Here is a 16,628-nt window from a genome sequence, read left to right as displayed (position 1 = left end):
TGTGATCAGGGAGACAGGTCGGAGAGTACTTGGTGTGTCATCCGGTAGGAAAGGAGATAAGGAGACTTGGTGGTGGAATGAGGAGGTACAGGAGTGGATCCAGAGAAAGAGGTTAGCTAAGAAGAAGTGGGACACTGAGACGACTGAAGAGAGTAGACAGCAGTACAGGGAGATGCAGTGTAAGGTGAAAGTAGAGGTGGCAAAGGCCAAACAAGGGGCTTACGATGACTTGTATGCTAGGTTGGACAGTAAGGAGGGAGAGACTGATCTGTACAGGTTGGCAAGGCAGAGAGACAGAGATGGGAAGGACGTGCAGCAGGTTAGGGTGATAAAGGATAAGGATGGAAATGTGTTGACAGGTGCCAATAGTGTGATGGGAAGATGGAAAGAGTACTTTGAAGAGTTGATGAATGAGGAAAATGAGAGAGAAGGAAGAGTAGAAGAGGTGACTGTTGTGGACCAGGAAGTAGCAAAGATTAGTAAGGATGAAGTGAGGAGGGCATTGAAGAAGATGAAGAGTGGAAAGGCACTTGGTCCTGATGATATACCTGTGGAAGTATGGAAGTGTCTTGGAGAGGTAGCAGTAGAGTTTCTGACTGGGTTGTTCAACAGGATCTTAGATAGTGAGAAGATGCCCGAGGAATGGAGGAGAAGTGTGCTGATGCCCATCTTTAAGAACAAGGGAGATGTGCAGAGTTGTGGCAACTACAGAGGAATAAAGCTGCTGAGCCACACAATGAAACTATGGGAAAGAGTAGTTGAAGCTAGACTAAGGGCAGAGGTGAACATCTGTGAGCAGCAGTATGGTTTCATGCCAAGAAAGAGTACAACAGATGCAATATTTGCTTTGAGGATGTTGATAGAGAAGTACAGAGAAGGTCAGAAGGAGCTGCATTGTGTCTTTGTAGATCTGGAGAAAGCATATGACAGGGTGCCCAGAGAGGAACTGTGGTTTTGTATGAGGAAGTCTGGAGTGGCAGAGAAGTATGTTAGAGTGGTGCAGGACATGTATGAGGGCTGTAAGACAGTGGTGAGGTGTGCTGTAGGTGTGACAGAGGAGTTCAAGGTGGAGGTGGGACTACATCAGGGATCAGCTCTGAGCCCCTTCTTGTTTGCTATGGTGATGGACAGGATGACAGACGAGGTTAGACAGGAGTCTCCATGGACTATGATGTTTGCAGATGACATTGTGATCTGTAGTGAGAGTAGGGAACAGGTGGAGGAGAAGCTCGAGGCATGGAGGTTTGCCCTGGAAAGGAGAGGAATGAAGGTTAGCCGCAGCAAGACGGAGTATCTGTGTGTGAATGAGAGGGACCCAAGTGGAAGAGTGAGGTTACAGGGAGAAGAGATCAAGAATTGGAGGATTTTAAGTACTTTGGGTCAACAGTCCAGAGCAATGGAGAGTGTGGAAAAGAGGTGAAGAAGTGTGTACAGGCAGGCTGGAACGGCTGGAGAAAAGTGTCAGGTGTGATGTGTGATAGAAGAGTTTCAGCTAAAATGAAAGGAAAGGTTTACAAAACTGTGGTGAGACCAGCCATGTTGTTTGGTCTGGAGACAGTGTCCCTGAGGAAAAGACAGGAGGCAGAGCTGGAGGTAGCAGAACTGAAGATGCTGAGGTTGTCTTTGGGAGTGACCAGGATGGATAGGATCAGGAATGAGTACATCAGAGGGACAGCACATGTTAGAGGCTTTGGAGATAAAGTCAGAGAGGCCAGACTGAGATGGTTTGGACATGTCCAGAGGAGAGAGAGTGAATATATTGGTAGAAGGATGCTGAGTTTGCCACTGCCAGGCAGGAGGCCCAGACACGGCCGCCTTAATGCACGGGCTTACCTGGGCTGAAGCCCAGGGGCCTACCAAGTTCAGGGGCCTATCAATGAGCTGGAAAAGTCGCGTTGTTTTTGTTGCTTGTCAAGTTCTCTGTCAATCATTTTATACTTCACGTTTGTGGCTGGTAAGACCCGCCCCGCTCTCATTGATTACTGTTGTTGTTACGTCCACCTAACTTTCCCCCATTGAGTGACAGCTGAAAAATGACGGGGAAAAAGAAATTTGAGAGCGGCGCTCACAAAAGAAAGGTGTTTCGGGACAAAGAAACCCAGAAAAAGCAATTACTTAAGAGCATCCCAAAGCTAACAGGATTCTTTAAACCGTCCGAAACGGATGGCGGTGGCTGTTCAGCGGCATTGAGTTTACCGGAGGCAGCAGACGAGGCGGGGCTCGCGCAGGTAGAAGTAAGACAGGAAAAGAGAAGAGGAGCGGTGGATGAGGATGAGGGAGTAGCGGGGGAGAAAGAGGGAGGAGGAGACGAGGGGGAAGAGGAGGAGAAGGATCAGGGAGGAGGAGACAAGGAAAAGGATCAGGGAGGAGGAGACGAGTCCGGCAGTGGCCCTTACAGCAGCGACCCGGGCCGCTGGGGAAACAAAATTGACCGGCAGGCGCGCGCTTACTGGGCGAAAATGGGACCAGAGACGTGTCAAAATAAAAATGCCGACCTCCGTGCATCAGAGCGTACATACAAACACCAGAGAAGATTTTTCTCAAAAACATATTTCCACCGCAAACTGAGTAACGGGGAATATGTAGGTAGAGAGTGGCTTTGTTATTCACCATCACTAGGTAGCGTGTTTTGTTTTGGTTGCAAGATTTTTGGCGAGAGCAACGAAAAGTCTGCATTTGTTAGTGGGGGTTTCTCTGACTGGAAACATGCAGGTGATCGTATATCAGAACATGAAACCTCTGACATCCACAGAAAAGCCATGATTGCTTACATCAATCAAGCAGCTGAGGGTGGGACAGTGGACTCAGAACTTAGGAAACAGTTTGATGAGGAGTGTGATTATTGGGCACAGGTTCTACAGAGGGTTGTTACTGTTGTGAAGTATTTAGCTGAGAGGGGACTAGCTTTCCGGGGAGGCAGCCACAAGTTTGGAGACATCAACAATGGAAATTATTTGGGCAGCATGGAGCTGATCAGCCAGTTTGATCCCTTTTTAAAAGCTCACATTGAAAAATATGGAAACGCTGGCAAAGGAAATCCATCCTATCTCTCTCTGAATGTGTGTGAGGAATTCATACAGCTGATGGGACAGAAGGTGCTGGATGAAATTATCAGCAGAGTAAAACTAGCAAAGTATTTTGCTATCAGTGTGGACTCCACACCTGACATCACACATGTGGACCAGCTGACTTTCATCCTGCGGTATGTGTCACCAGAGGGCTGTATAAAGGAGCGCTTTGTAAAGTTCCTCCCCATTGACAGCCATACAGGAGAAGCACTGTTCAACTCAGTGGTCAGTGTTTTGGAGGAGATGGGCATTGACATCAGTAACTGTAGAGGGCAGTGTTATGACAATGCTAGCAATATGTCAGGGGCCTACAAAGGTGTGCAGGCCCGCATAAAGCAGATCAGCACATTGGCAGAGTGGGTACCGTGTGCAGCACATACCCTAAACCTAGTAGGAGTGAACAGTGTGAACTGCTGTGAGCAGACTGAACAGTTTTTCAGTTTTGTACAAGCTTTGTTCAACTTCTCATCAAAGACCACTTCACGCTGGCAGATGATCAAGGCAGGGTTGCAGCCTAATGAAAATCAAAGAATTGAGACCTTGAAATCACTCTCTGATACGAGATGGTCAGCACACTCTGTTGCAACCAAATCTCTGTGTCAGAATTACGCTGGGATCCAGCAGGCCTTACTCAACATTGCTGATGATGAGCACCAGAATTGGAGCACGAGGGAGGAGGCTAGGGCACTGCACAAAAAGATGAATAAACTTGAAATTGCATTAATGTGCAACATGTGGAATGCCATTCTTAAACGTTTCCAGGGTGTGAGTGCTGCACTACAAGCGGTGGAGCTGGACCTGTGCAATGCTGTGGATCTGGTTCGGTCATTACGTGAATATGTAGCTGGTTTGAGGGATCAGTTTGATAGCTTTGAGACAGCTGCAAAGAACATGTCTCCCACTGTGTCCCATGAGTACAAGGCAGACACCCAAAGAAAGAAAAAAAGAAAGAGACAGGCTGATGAATCATCTGAGCCAGAGTGTGAACTATCAGGCCGCAAGCGCTTCTGCACCTCTGTGTTCATCTATGTCATTGACCGTTTAGTGTCTGAACTGGACAGAAGATACGAGTCGTACAGTGATGTGTATCAAAACTTTGGGTTTTTGAATGCATTGCACTTGATTTCCTCCCAAGACCTCCGCTCAGCTGCATTGAGTCTGCAGAGGAAATACAGTAATGACTTGGAGGAGGATTTTGTGGAGGAGGTGGTACAGTTTAAAGAATTAGTACAAGATGAGAAGGTGAAGAGCACATCAGCAGTGGAGTTACTGCAATTTTTAAGAAGAAGAAAACTCCACACAGTGTTTCCCAGCACAGATATAGCTTTACGGCTATTCCTGACCATGCCAGTAACCAATGCAAGCGGGGAGCGGTCCTTCTCCAAACTGGGACTGGTGAAAAACAGACTCAGATCAAGCATGCAGCAAGATAGAGTCAGTAACCTCACACTTATGTCCATTGAGCATGACATCCTGCATGATTTGGATTTCAAGGACATAATCAAGGCATTCTCTGCAAAGAAGGCCAGACGAAAGCACTTCTAAAAAGGACAGTGCTCTGCTTATTGCTAGCCAGGCTTTAAGTTGTTGTGGATGGCTGCTACTTGTTTGAATGATGTATGTGGGCCAGAAGAATCTCTTTTTGTTCTGATGGTGTTGATTTTCAGTCTTTCACCCATATTGGTTTTAAGTAAAGCATGTACTGATGTTATACAAGTGCATTTTGTGTTCATGTAAGTTGATCAATAAAAGTATGCTGGTGTTTTCTGGCTAAAGAAGGAAACCTCACAGTTGTTTGTCATAAAAGAAACTGATGCATTTTTTTATGTAGATTGGGACGATGGAGTAGGGGGGCCTACAAAACCTCTCAGCCCCAGGGCCTACTATTAGGTTAAGGCGGCTCTGGGCCCAGAGGAAGACCAAAGAGGAGGTTTATGGATGTGGTTAAAGAGGACATGAAGGTAGTTGGCGTGAGAGAAGAGGATGCAGAAGACAGGGTTAGATGGAGGCAACTGATTCGCTGTGGCAATCCCTGAAGGGAAAAGCCGAAAGGAAAAGAAGAAGAAGAAGTACATACACATAGCTGAAATGTTGATCTCTTGTCTCAATATTCATTGTTTGATGTAAAACCAAAATGTTTTCAGTCTATAGCAAAAACAGAACAATTGGCCTCACTGTTCTAATACTTTTAGAAGGGAGTTCATATATATATATATATATATATATGTATATATATGGCATGCCGTTTAGGAAATTATATATATAATGAAACTTGATATATATATAATGAAACTCGATATATATATAATGAAACTTGATATATATATAATGAAACTCAATATATATATAATGAAACTTGATATATATATAATGAAACTCGATATATATATAATGAAACTTGATATATATATAATGAAAATTGATATATATATAATGAAAGTTGATATATATATATAATGAAAGTTGATATATATATAATGAAAGTTGATATATATATAATGAAAGTTGATATATATATATATATAATGAAAGTTGATATATATATAATGAAAGTCGATATATATATAATGAAACTTGATATATATATAATGAAAATTGATATATATATAATGAAAGTTGATATATATATATAATGAAAGTTGATATATATATAATGAAACTTGATATATATATAATGAAAGTCGGAATATAGAATGTTCAGATTTTCATTCCATCTATTCAAAGTTTCATTCCATATATTCAGACTTTTTCCTACTGAGCCCTGGAAGGACATGGCAAACAAAAACAGGAACCTTATTGGACATTTGCTCTTCAGATGAGCTCTTCTGTGATTATCTATCTGTCTTCATGGTTGTCACAGGGAATGGCGACTACGTTTGAGAAAACAGGTAATTTTTAGAGATGTTTTGATTCTGAACACTGAACGTGTTAGCATTAGCTTAGCTACTTAGCTTCGACTACATTTGCATCCCTACATAGCTTAAAGGTTAAACACATGCACCATATGTTGATGATAATGATAATATCTATGTTTATCTTTATAGCTGGTCTTAAGGCTAATTACGAGGCAGAGGTCAGCTGCTGCCTGGACACATCCATGATCACGCCACTGGTGGGACACAATTGTACTGGATTTCAGCTGAAGGCTGCTGTTCTGTCCAAACTGAGACATTTTTATTGTGACATACCCTCCACTGTTGTTAGCTTTTGATTCAATAATTTTTTTTGAGATGAGGAAATCACTATTGCATGTTTCTAGTTAAATACCCTACTTTTATGATATATCACTACAGCATGCACTTTTTATATTTTCCATCAATTTCACCCAAAAGTTGAATAACTATTTGTGAGCAGTGTATGTAGACACATAATAGAAGCACATTTCAATAATATGTCTGCTGCAGTAGTGCAGTTTATCTACCTAGATTGGTGTAACAGTAAAAAAACAACAACGTATGCTACTGATGTTTCTGACTAAAATCTGCTTGAAAAGCACAACTGCTTATCTGTCAAAATGTGTGTAACAAAAGTGTGCATTGAACACTGAATAAAGTCTCTGTAGATTATAGACAAAATTTGCATCTCTCATCACAAATTTCTGTTCATTCATCCAAAGTGCATGAGTAAAATACAAAACAGGTGAAGTACTAAAAAAGATTTATTTTCTAGAAAAGCCAATAGTCAACAATGCAGTTTAATTCTGGGACAGTTGCTCCAGCACCGACACCATGCGTCCCATCAGTGCAACCAAGGTTTTCATTCATCTTCTGGATGTTCTGGAGCATGGCAGAGGTCACGTCTTGGTGTCTTCCGATCTGTTCCAAGAACCGTTCCTCTGACCTCTCCAGATACTGCAGAGGATCCACAGCAGCTTCCTGGTTCCCTTTTCCTGCATAAAAGCACCAAAAAGTACTAGTTGTCAGTAATTATTTTCTATTTTCATAAACACAGTTAACTTAAAGTAAATGTTCTATTTTGTGATTTTAGGATGGGTCAAAAGATAACATACTGATCATGTTGATGTCTGCATAGTCTAAACAGATCTTACTTGATTTGGTCTGTAGAGAGGAGGACAGCGTGGAGGAGCTGCAGGACGGAACCAGTAAGCTGCAGACTAGTGCTCCTGGTAACTGGACCTCATCATCCAAGGCCGACAACTAAATAAAATGAACAAGACATGCTGTTGATAGCATCTGTAATACAAATGATTTTATCCATTAACTGATTTATTGCTTTGTCCATACAATGTTAGAAAGTGTTACAAATAATACCTGTAATAATTTCCAACAGTGATAAATGCCTTGTTTTATTTTACAACAAAAAACACCAAAAGCATCTGTGTATAAGAAATCAGTGCATTGGATTTCCACATCTGCAAAGCTAGAAAATCACACATCAGAATTTCACCCTGAAATTATGAAAATAGCTGCAGATTACCAGTACTCTTTACTTCATTGTGTTAACTTGATCATTTCAATCAGTTTTTTAGACTTGTATTACTGATACGAAACATAATCAACACATAAATTAAAATGTGTTCGCAAAGAGTTCACTGGTTCTTCAAGGGAAATTTCAATGATAACCATATAGTTCAGTAATATGATTAATGGGTCATTGTGTAACAGCGTGGGAGGTTCTGAATACAGGTCTTGGACTGAAATATTGCTGCTGCTTTCCTCCGGTTTTATAAGGAGTTGTTTCATAGCTTGTTAGCTTACCAGCGGCTAACTGGCTGGCAAACAATAGTTGAACGCCAACCTCTAATCACTGATCCGGTGTCCGGACCGCGTTAGCTGGCGGAACGTTCATAATACTGATGTGGGACTGTTGTAGCTAGCGTATTCATAGTAGGATAACAGCAGGATGTTGGAGAAATAAAACTTACCATTATCAGGATCGCTGGTCTGCATGGCAGACTCTTAGCGCATCGCACTGCTTGAATGTCTGTGTGTTTCAGGCCGATTTTAAAATAAAACTCAATAAAATTCTCGTCCGGGTGAGTGTCCTTCGTTGTCGCTTCGCCATACGGACATGTCCCTTCCGGGGCTCGGTAGGAAAAAAAGATTTGATATATATATAATGAAAGTTGATATATATATAATGAAACTTGATATATATATAATGAAAGTTGATATATATATATAATGAAACTTGATATATATATAATGAAAGTTGATATATATATATAATGAAACTTGATATATATATAATGAAAGTTGATATATATATAGTGAAAGTCGATATATATATATAATGAAAGTCGATATATATATATATAATGAAAGTCGAGATATATATATAATGAAAGTTGATATATATATATAATGAAAGTCGATATATATATAATGAAAGTTGATATATATATATATATCAACTTTCATTATATATATATCAAGTTTCATTATATATATATCGACTTTCATTATATATATATCAAGTTTCATTATATATATATCAAGTTTCATTATATATATATCGACTTTCATTATATATATATCAAGTTTCATTATATATATATCAAGTTTCATTATATATATATCAAGTTTCATTATATATATATCAAGTTTCATTATATATATATCAAGTTTCATTATATATATATCAAGTTTCATTATATATATATCGACTTTCATTATATATATAATTTCCTAAACGGCATGCCATATATATATATATATATATATATATATATAGCTGCTACAAGAAAACAAACATTTATATACTTACATACATTTGTTAACACCACACCATGTATATCATGGATCACAGCAATCTTGAATATAATTGAAATACATACACAAAACAACCATGCATTTTGATTCTTTCATAGATTTATTATAGGTCTTCTGGAAATATGACAAAATCTGTTGAGTCAAAAATATTTATGAAGAGTCAGTGGAAACTCAAGACTGTCATGATATGCATGATCTTTACAAGTGTCTGTTAAGTTTTGTTCATGATCTTTTTAATGGACTGTGATCCACTAGCATTGTGTCAAAGCACTGTGTTCTGAGTACACAGGTCCAAAAAATCCAGTTCAGTTGAGATCTGATGACTTTGAAAGCCACAGATCATTATCATCCACATCAAATCACTCATGCATTTATATAAGAATTTGCATTTATGTTTCTTTGTCATGCGCTTAGGTTTATATTTTAAAATGTATAGAGTGTAGTTTTCTGTTAGGTAGATCATATCATAGACTATTCTACTCTATTCATTATCACCTGTTCTTCGACAGCCTGCCAAGCAGATGTCACATGAGTGTACATTCACGAGTCCTGCTGTGGTCTCCTCCTGCTTAACCTCCTGCAACACAGTTCTCCAGGGGCCTCACCTGTCAGGATGGATGTGGATATCAATGTATAGAAGATCTGCTAAATGCATCTAGCCACTCTGATATCTGCCTCCAACTACTCCCACCCCTCTGCACCCCTATCCCCCTGCTGCCACTATTCACACTTTCATCCCTCCTGAGGGCCATCAATAATGCAACATGGAGCTTCTCAAGCAGTGTATGCACACACACCAAGTATATCAAGCCGCACAAACAAGCCAAAACACACAGTCTTGAAAACGCATACACACACACAGTAGGCTGAGTTTGCTCCGTGCCCCCTGTGTGATTTATAGACAGACACTGTTAGGGGCTCCTACAGTGGAGGCTATTATCATGCAGGCAGGCACATCTGCAGACATCAATAAGTAAGGCAGGGGGTTGAAAGGGTCCCAGGGTCACCGTGGGGTGCCCCTGGTGTCAGCAGGATTCTCCTCAGTCTGTGACAGCCTTTCACGAAGGACTCCAACAACAAATAGCGCGTCCTCGTCGTTGTTCTACTATGGCTGTCAGTCACTTGGTTGGCGGTTGAAGAAAAGAGCAAGGGGCCTCTCTAGGACATGTGTATTAACAGGAGAGAGGCCAAAGAGCAGCTTCAAAACATGTGCACCAAGGCATAGAATGGAGCTGAAAACTAGTCTTCCATGTTATTCAAACACTACAACTTAGACTCATCAGAAAAATAGCTGAAAATCATGAGCTACATGACTCCTCAGGTTGTCTCCTATGCCAAACTAGTTAGATTCAACACTTTAAAACAAAGACAACTTAGCTATAATGTCTCTGTAAGCAAATGTTTTGAACTCACCTTTACGTTCAGACATTGAAACATCATTTGAAACATCTACAGTTCCATGTTAACTGAGCAAACTCCATCTGCTCAATAAGGCCATGTGATGCAGTGTCTTGCAGATTCTAAGTTCAAGACGAAAATTGGTGCCAAGTAATCAAATCAAAATTAAAGTCAAAATTGAAGACTTGTTTAATGTTAGAATCATGTTCGATGCAAGTTTATTGGAAAACTATATTCAGATAGAAACTCGGGAGTTTGGATTCAGGTTACAGGCAATAAAACCCAGTGAAGTCAGATCTGGGTTTGGTCTACCTTGTTCCAGAAACAATATTTTCACTTTTCACGTTGTGTAGTCTGTCAGTTATTGAGAGTAGAACACAAATTTTGGGAAGACTCTTTGCTGTTGTGAATTTTAAGTGAAATGTTTTCATATGGGGAGCACAAATGAACTTCAGCAAAGTAAGTCAGTACATAGATAACATTAGGGTTACTGTAATTAGAAATAAATTTTTATTTGGGTCAAAGAATGTTCAAATTTATAGAGGTGTGAAGCAGAAAACATATTTGAGGAGGGAGGAGAGCACTGACCTGGTAATGTAACTCAACATTCCCTGTTAAATTGTTGTGATTACTATTGAAAGCTGAGCAGAAAAACTCTGCCTTGCTGAACTGGATGAATGGCAGTAGTTGTTGGGACGGCAGTAGTTGCCATGGCAACAGCAGTACTACTAGTAAAAACAAGGTTTCTAGGGAGAGTAATGAACACATTGATGCACATCACCTGTCAGCCTCCTGATCATCCCTAGAATTAGATATGGCCCAATTCTTGTCTTTCTTATGGAGAGAACTGAAACAAAAATGTGGCTTTTATACACTCATTTACATATGATCTATTATTCATTTGAAAATATTTTGACAAATGTAATTTCTCATTTTTTTCTGGGAAAATCAACCTCATTTCTTTGTGTTCAGTATTGAGCTGGAGTCAGAGCGTTGCCTAGTTTAGCATAAACACCAGAAACTGGTTGATAGAGCTACACTCTCTGTATGCAGCAGTTTTTACAAGTAAATACATTTATTCATTTGATTGATATTTTTTGTATCGAATTCAGTATTGAGAATCATGTGATTTTAATTATATTAGTGCAGAGTACTAAATCTCTAGATATCATGATAAATATTCCTCTTACTTTAATATGTCAGTATCCAGTAGAAACAAAACAATATTCATTATTATTTCCTCAAACTATTAATCTATCAGCTACATGTTGTGTGTGATCATATGGCTGTTTACTGGTGTGGAGATTAGATTTTAATCAAACCAGTAGAAAACGTCTAGTCATTTCTTTTTGATCAGTCATACTATAAACTTCTTTTTACATGCATATCATTCAGTCTTCAATCTTTGGTATTTCACTGCAGTGTGCTACACTGCGCTGAAATGTCCTTGAATGTCCCTGAATTCTGACAAGCTTCAAATCTGCTGCTCTCACAGAAGAGAATTCTCTGTCAGGAAAAAAAAGTGTCTTATTAACACCACAAATCCAACACAGAACATAATCTTTGTTATTCTAACATAAATATAACATAAATAAATCCTGAAGTCATTAAGAGAAAAGCAGAAATTCTGTACATCCATTAAGAAGTTGGCATTCAAAGAGTGTTCATTCAAAAGCAGGAGGAAGCACCTGCTCTGAATGTCCAATGAGAGCTGTACTTCAGTAAATCTGCTGAAGTCGGCACCACTTGTACTCTACGTGCTGTGTGTGTTCACATCTTTGACTTCTCCTAGTATTAAACAGAGTGAAAAACGAGAGCTGCAGGAGGAGGAGAAGAAGAAAGAGAATGCGCCAAGCAGCGAGAAAATGAATGGAGCAAAGGGAAAGAGTAGAAAGAACTAGACTGTCAAAGCCAAACAAATTCAGAGGGATCAATGTGCAGACTTCGCCTGGCATTTCCAAGGGAGCGCCAGACTCAAAGCTCTTCAAGCCCACAGTTCAAAGTGGTGACACCCCATTAGAATTTCTAAATCTGATTGCATCGACAGGTCTACGTCGCAGGAAGAGAGTGAGTGGAGAGAAATCTAGGCCACTTCTGAGAAATAAAGAAATGCATTCTTGTTCTTTTCATTCCTTTACTATTTTAAAGTTGAATAATAATCATTTTCAAGTAATTCCATCAAAGTCTAGTCATACCCTGAACATGTTATCTGACAGGGAGAAACACTTTCTCTCCATGAGTGAACATCATTTATTAATTATCTCCGCCAAAGAGGTTATGTGACACCAGGCGTCAGCTAACCGTGACGTCACCCGTTGGTTTCAACGGCGAGAAAATGAAGCCCGGATTTTGCTACTTCCTGGTCGCCGTTTTGGATTTTTTGGAGCCAGTGACGTAAAAAGCGTCATCAAACAGACTGGACCGGAGAGCAACTAGGGGCAGGATTGGCTGAGAACTCTCTTATCCCGCCCACGTTTTACCGCAGAGGCTTCTGTTGCTGTCTATCAAGTATAGCCACGCCCCCTGGCTCCGCCAACTTTAACGATTTATTTAAAATTCAGTATTGATTTATTTTAAGATCGGCCATCTGATCTCTCATTTTGACCATGAAAACTAACAGGAAAAAAATCTTGAGCTGTAGAAAATCAGTCTATCAAATTTTATTTTTTCCAAAAATGAATTGGGGTCTATGGAGCAAAAGCTTTTTGGAGTCAACCCTAGCGGACGGCGGGATATTGCAAGTTTTTGACACTTCCGGGTTGGCTTCAATTCTGGAGCCAGATGCTACGTCCATTATATATACAGTCTATGTGTGACACCCAGCGTTTGTGTGTCCGTCCGTCTGTCTGTCTGTCTGTCTGTTAGCAAGATAACTCAAAAACGCCTGCTCACATTCAGATGAAATTTTGAGGGGATGTAGACTATGGTAAGAGGAAGAGCTGATTTAATTTTGGTGGCAATCCGGAAAGGATCCTGGATTCTGGATCACTTTGAATTTTTTAGTATATTTTATTATTATTTAGTATGTGGTCCAAAATATGACAAAAACATCATAGGTTAGTATGTCGTCCAACAAATTGGAGCTAGGTGTCCAGATAGCTCAACTGGTTAAGAAGGTGATTCATAAACAGAACTGTGTCAGAGACACAGGTTCAATTCCAGCTCATGATCCTTTACTGCATGGGTTTCCTGTTTTCCTCTCTATCCTTGGCGGAGGTCTGCACTCTCTGAGTACTTTTATAGTTTGCGTTTTGAAACAACACACTCAGTTCAGGTTTTCCAGTTATATAGTGATCCTAATGCTGATTAATATTATTAAGAGGCAAGTCGGTCAGGACCATAGACAATAAGTAAAGATTGAGTGACTGAGGTGTAACAATTGCTTTGCATTGGGACAGTTACACACCTACAGCATTGTTCATCACTGCATTTGTCATGTGATGATGCAAAGTCTGGAAGAACTATATATATATTTTTAAAGTCAATTCATATATGCTGGGAGGAAGAGTCAACTGCTTGTTTATTGTAAATCACAGTTGAATATGCTCTCTTAGCGCTCGGCTAAGAAGGACTTTAATAAACATGTTCAATGGGCTGTCCTGGTCTGGAATTAGGGCTTGGACTATCATGCAAGTTCAACATACCCAGGGCATGTTTTTGTTAGTTGGAAACAGGTGACCAATCACAGACATGGACATGTCTATGGGCACTAGAGGGATATATTTTACAAAGAGCAAGTAGTTGAGAAAGATTTTAAACTCATTGTACAGACTTAAACACAGCTGCAGTGTGAAGTGCAAAAAATTTCAGACTGTGTGAATGTTGACAGGCTTAATTATATCACTGCCAAACTGTGGCATGAGTAGATCTTAATATAATTACAACTGTATATTCTATTAAATGTCCATGTTGCTTAGCTGTATTCTTCTAGCTGTATTCTTCTGGCTGTAAGACAGTTTCAGTGCTTCAGCTGCAACCCTGCAGTCCGAATCGGTCAATCAGGCTGTGGGGCTTTAGTGTCTCGATCAGTCTCTGTTTTAGGATTATATCACTCTGCAGAGGTGGATAGAACAGTATAATGGCTTTAAACTAGCTTGTAGGTCTAAAAACTCCTATATTTCCTACACATCTGTGCACCGATCTTCACTGGATCTTCTGATGCTGATGACATTTTCCAAGAGGTCATACCCCTTTCCTGTTTAAGTATCTGAGAGTCTGGATTGATTCCAGTCTTTCCTTTACATTGTTGTTCTTTTGACTGAAGATAGTTCTATGAACCTAGCTGTGTGTTTAAGCTCATTGTCCTGCTTCAGAAATTTATTAATCTAAGATGTCTTTAGCACAGTACAGAATATAAAAGCCCCCATCTCCCTTTTTTCATATATTGTAATGAATTAAGTTCTGGATTAGAAATCCAAGAAATTTCACAGCTGACACAATAAAACTCCTGAGCTGGACCCAAATTATATGAATCTTTTTTGTTGTTGTTTTTAATACACTATTGTTCCTTGTCCCTCACTTCATTCAGTTTAACTAGGTTGCCTTCACGGCATGTGCAGACAGCAGATTCATTTATGTTTCCTCTGTTGATCAATGAGGACACTGTTCTGTTAAGAAAATATTGTATACTTTTTTAAAAATTCAATTTCAGACATAGATATTAATCAGCATATCATGATAAGGTTTTTTTTGGCCTTTTTGCATTTATTATGTAGGACAGTGGAGAGAGGGCTGGGCTGGATTCAAACCCATGACTACTGTGTCAGAGACTATAGCCTCTGTTTATGGGTCACCAGTTCAACCAGCAAAGCTATCTTGTCACCCATGATAAGGCTTTTACATAGTGAGTATATAGACAAGTGTCAGCCTCAAAATCCAGAATAGATCAGAAAGAAAGCAGACCAAAATGGCCAAGAATGAAAACAAACCACCATAACTGCCAGGAAGAGGTAATTAGGAAAATGGACACAAGAGCAAAGTACACAATACACCCTTTTTCTAGCATACGATCAAGCATGTCAAGTGGGACTTTAATGACACAACTGGTCTGAGGGGAGAGCTCCATGCTCTTTGTATTGCTCTCACTGGCAGACTAAAACAGGGGACTGGACTACGAAGCTAGATTAGTGTGTTAGCAGGTACGCTGAGCCCAAAGTCAGAGTTTTCAGTATCACAAGGATGAGTGTCTATTAACCTGCTAGATCACCATGGTAACTAATCTAGTCTGGATCTGGTCATGTTCAGAGTTTTGGATTTAAATCAGCTGTAAATAAGTGTCTCCTTTTTACCAGTTGGTTTCCTTACGATACTTGAGGAACAAATAACATGAATGATGGTACATTTCCACAAGTAAGAACTAGAAGTAAGCCTAACGACATAACATAGGACCCTAGATATTTTTCACTAATTAAGTGCTTATTAAATTGGTTGATTGGGAACAGATACTGCTGTGAGGCAAAACTCCCAGTGTCAAATCTTATATTTTGCCCTGAGCAATTATTAGGCAGCCATATTAGCCAAGATTTCAGGGACTAAATAACACACTGTTAACATCTTATTCTCAACATTAATCTGGTGCAGGGGAGCAAATTTCAAGATAGAAAACAATTTTAAGGGGCCCTAAATATTGCTTCTCTTGTAGCTTACTTACTTTGGAGCCCCCAAGCAGACTGTTTCTAATCATCAGCTCCTGGACATTCTCTCATATTCTGTGGTTACAGATAACAGTCACCTTGAAATCATTACCATATCCTAAACACTGCTTAGGTCAACAATTTAAATGCTGTTCTGAATCAAGTACAGTATAATAAACTGCAGGTAACCACAGTGCCATTGGTGTTAACTCTGATAAGGCACTTTTCGATCTTCTGATAGAAAAAAATAATTGGGCAGGAAATCTGTGGGATTTACAGCTTAATCTGCTTAGGTACTTCCTTGTCAGCTAAGCAGACCGCAGACTGTGGCTAAGAGGAGAATACGTGCTAGCTTAGCGCAGCTGTCAAGAGCTGACTGCCACCGAATCAATACTGCTTTTTCCTCCTCCACGTCTCTGGGTCTCTCATGCCTCTACCCCCCACCTGCTCAGCCTCAGCCATCAGATTCTCCTGCCGCCGCTAAATCAATGCGTCCTGAAGCTGATTAGCAGGTTCAAGTGCTGGTCATTTCACACAGCCAGAGGACATTTTTTACCAGTAAATACTGTATAATCATATTTACTGTAACTGCACACTGCGAGCACAAAAATATTAACATCTGGAACTTCTGAGAATTTGGTGACTCAAAGCTCATTCAAACCCTCAACTGTAGGCCTATGTACAGTCTATGATTCAAACACACATTTCTTCCCTTTTTAGCTTGCAGAGCAGACAGAGATTCATCTCCTTCGGGTGAAGTACCAACAGTAAATTCACATGGATAAAAAGTTTGGTTT

The 16,628-nt window shown here is 39.8% G+C and overlaps 1 long non-coding RNA gene across 1 annotated transcript; it reads right to left on the bottom strand.

Annotated features, from left to right (window-relative positions):
- Positions 1–6,708: 6,708 nt before the first annotated feature.
- On the bottom strand, positions 6,709–8,170 carry LOC127534375 (uncharacterized). Its single transcript, XR_007942476.1, has 3 exons — positions 7,954–8,170; positions 7,117–7,225; positions 6,709–6,957 (listed from the first exon to the last, which is right to left on the bottom strand). It is a non-coding gene; the product is annotated as an uncharacterized LOC127534375 (long non-coding RNA).
- Positions 8,171–16,628: the final 8,458 nt, after the last annotated feature.

This window comes from Acanthochromis polyacanthus, chromosome 6 (assembly GCF_021347895.1).
Source record: "Acanthochromis polyacanthus isolate Apoly-LR-REF ecotype Palm Island chromosome 6, KAUST_Apoly_ChrSc, whole genome shotgun sequence".
Classification (NCBI taxonomy): domain Eukaryota; kingdom Metazoa; phylum Chordata; class Actinopteri; family Pomacentridae; genus Acanthochromis; species Acanthochromis polyacanthus.
Note: the sequence above shows the minus strand (reverse complement) of the source record. Positions and strands in the feature narration are given on the sequence as shown.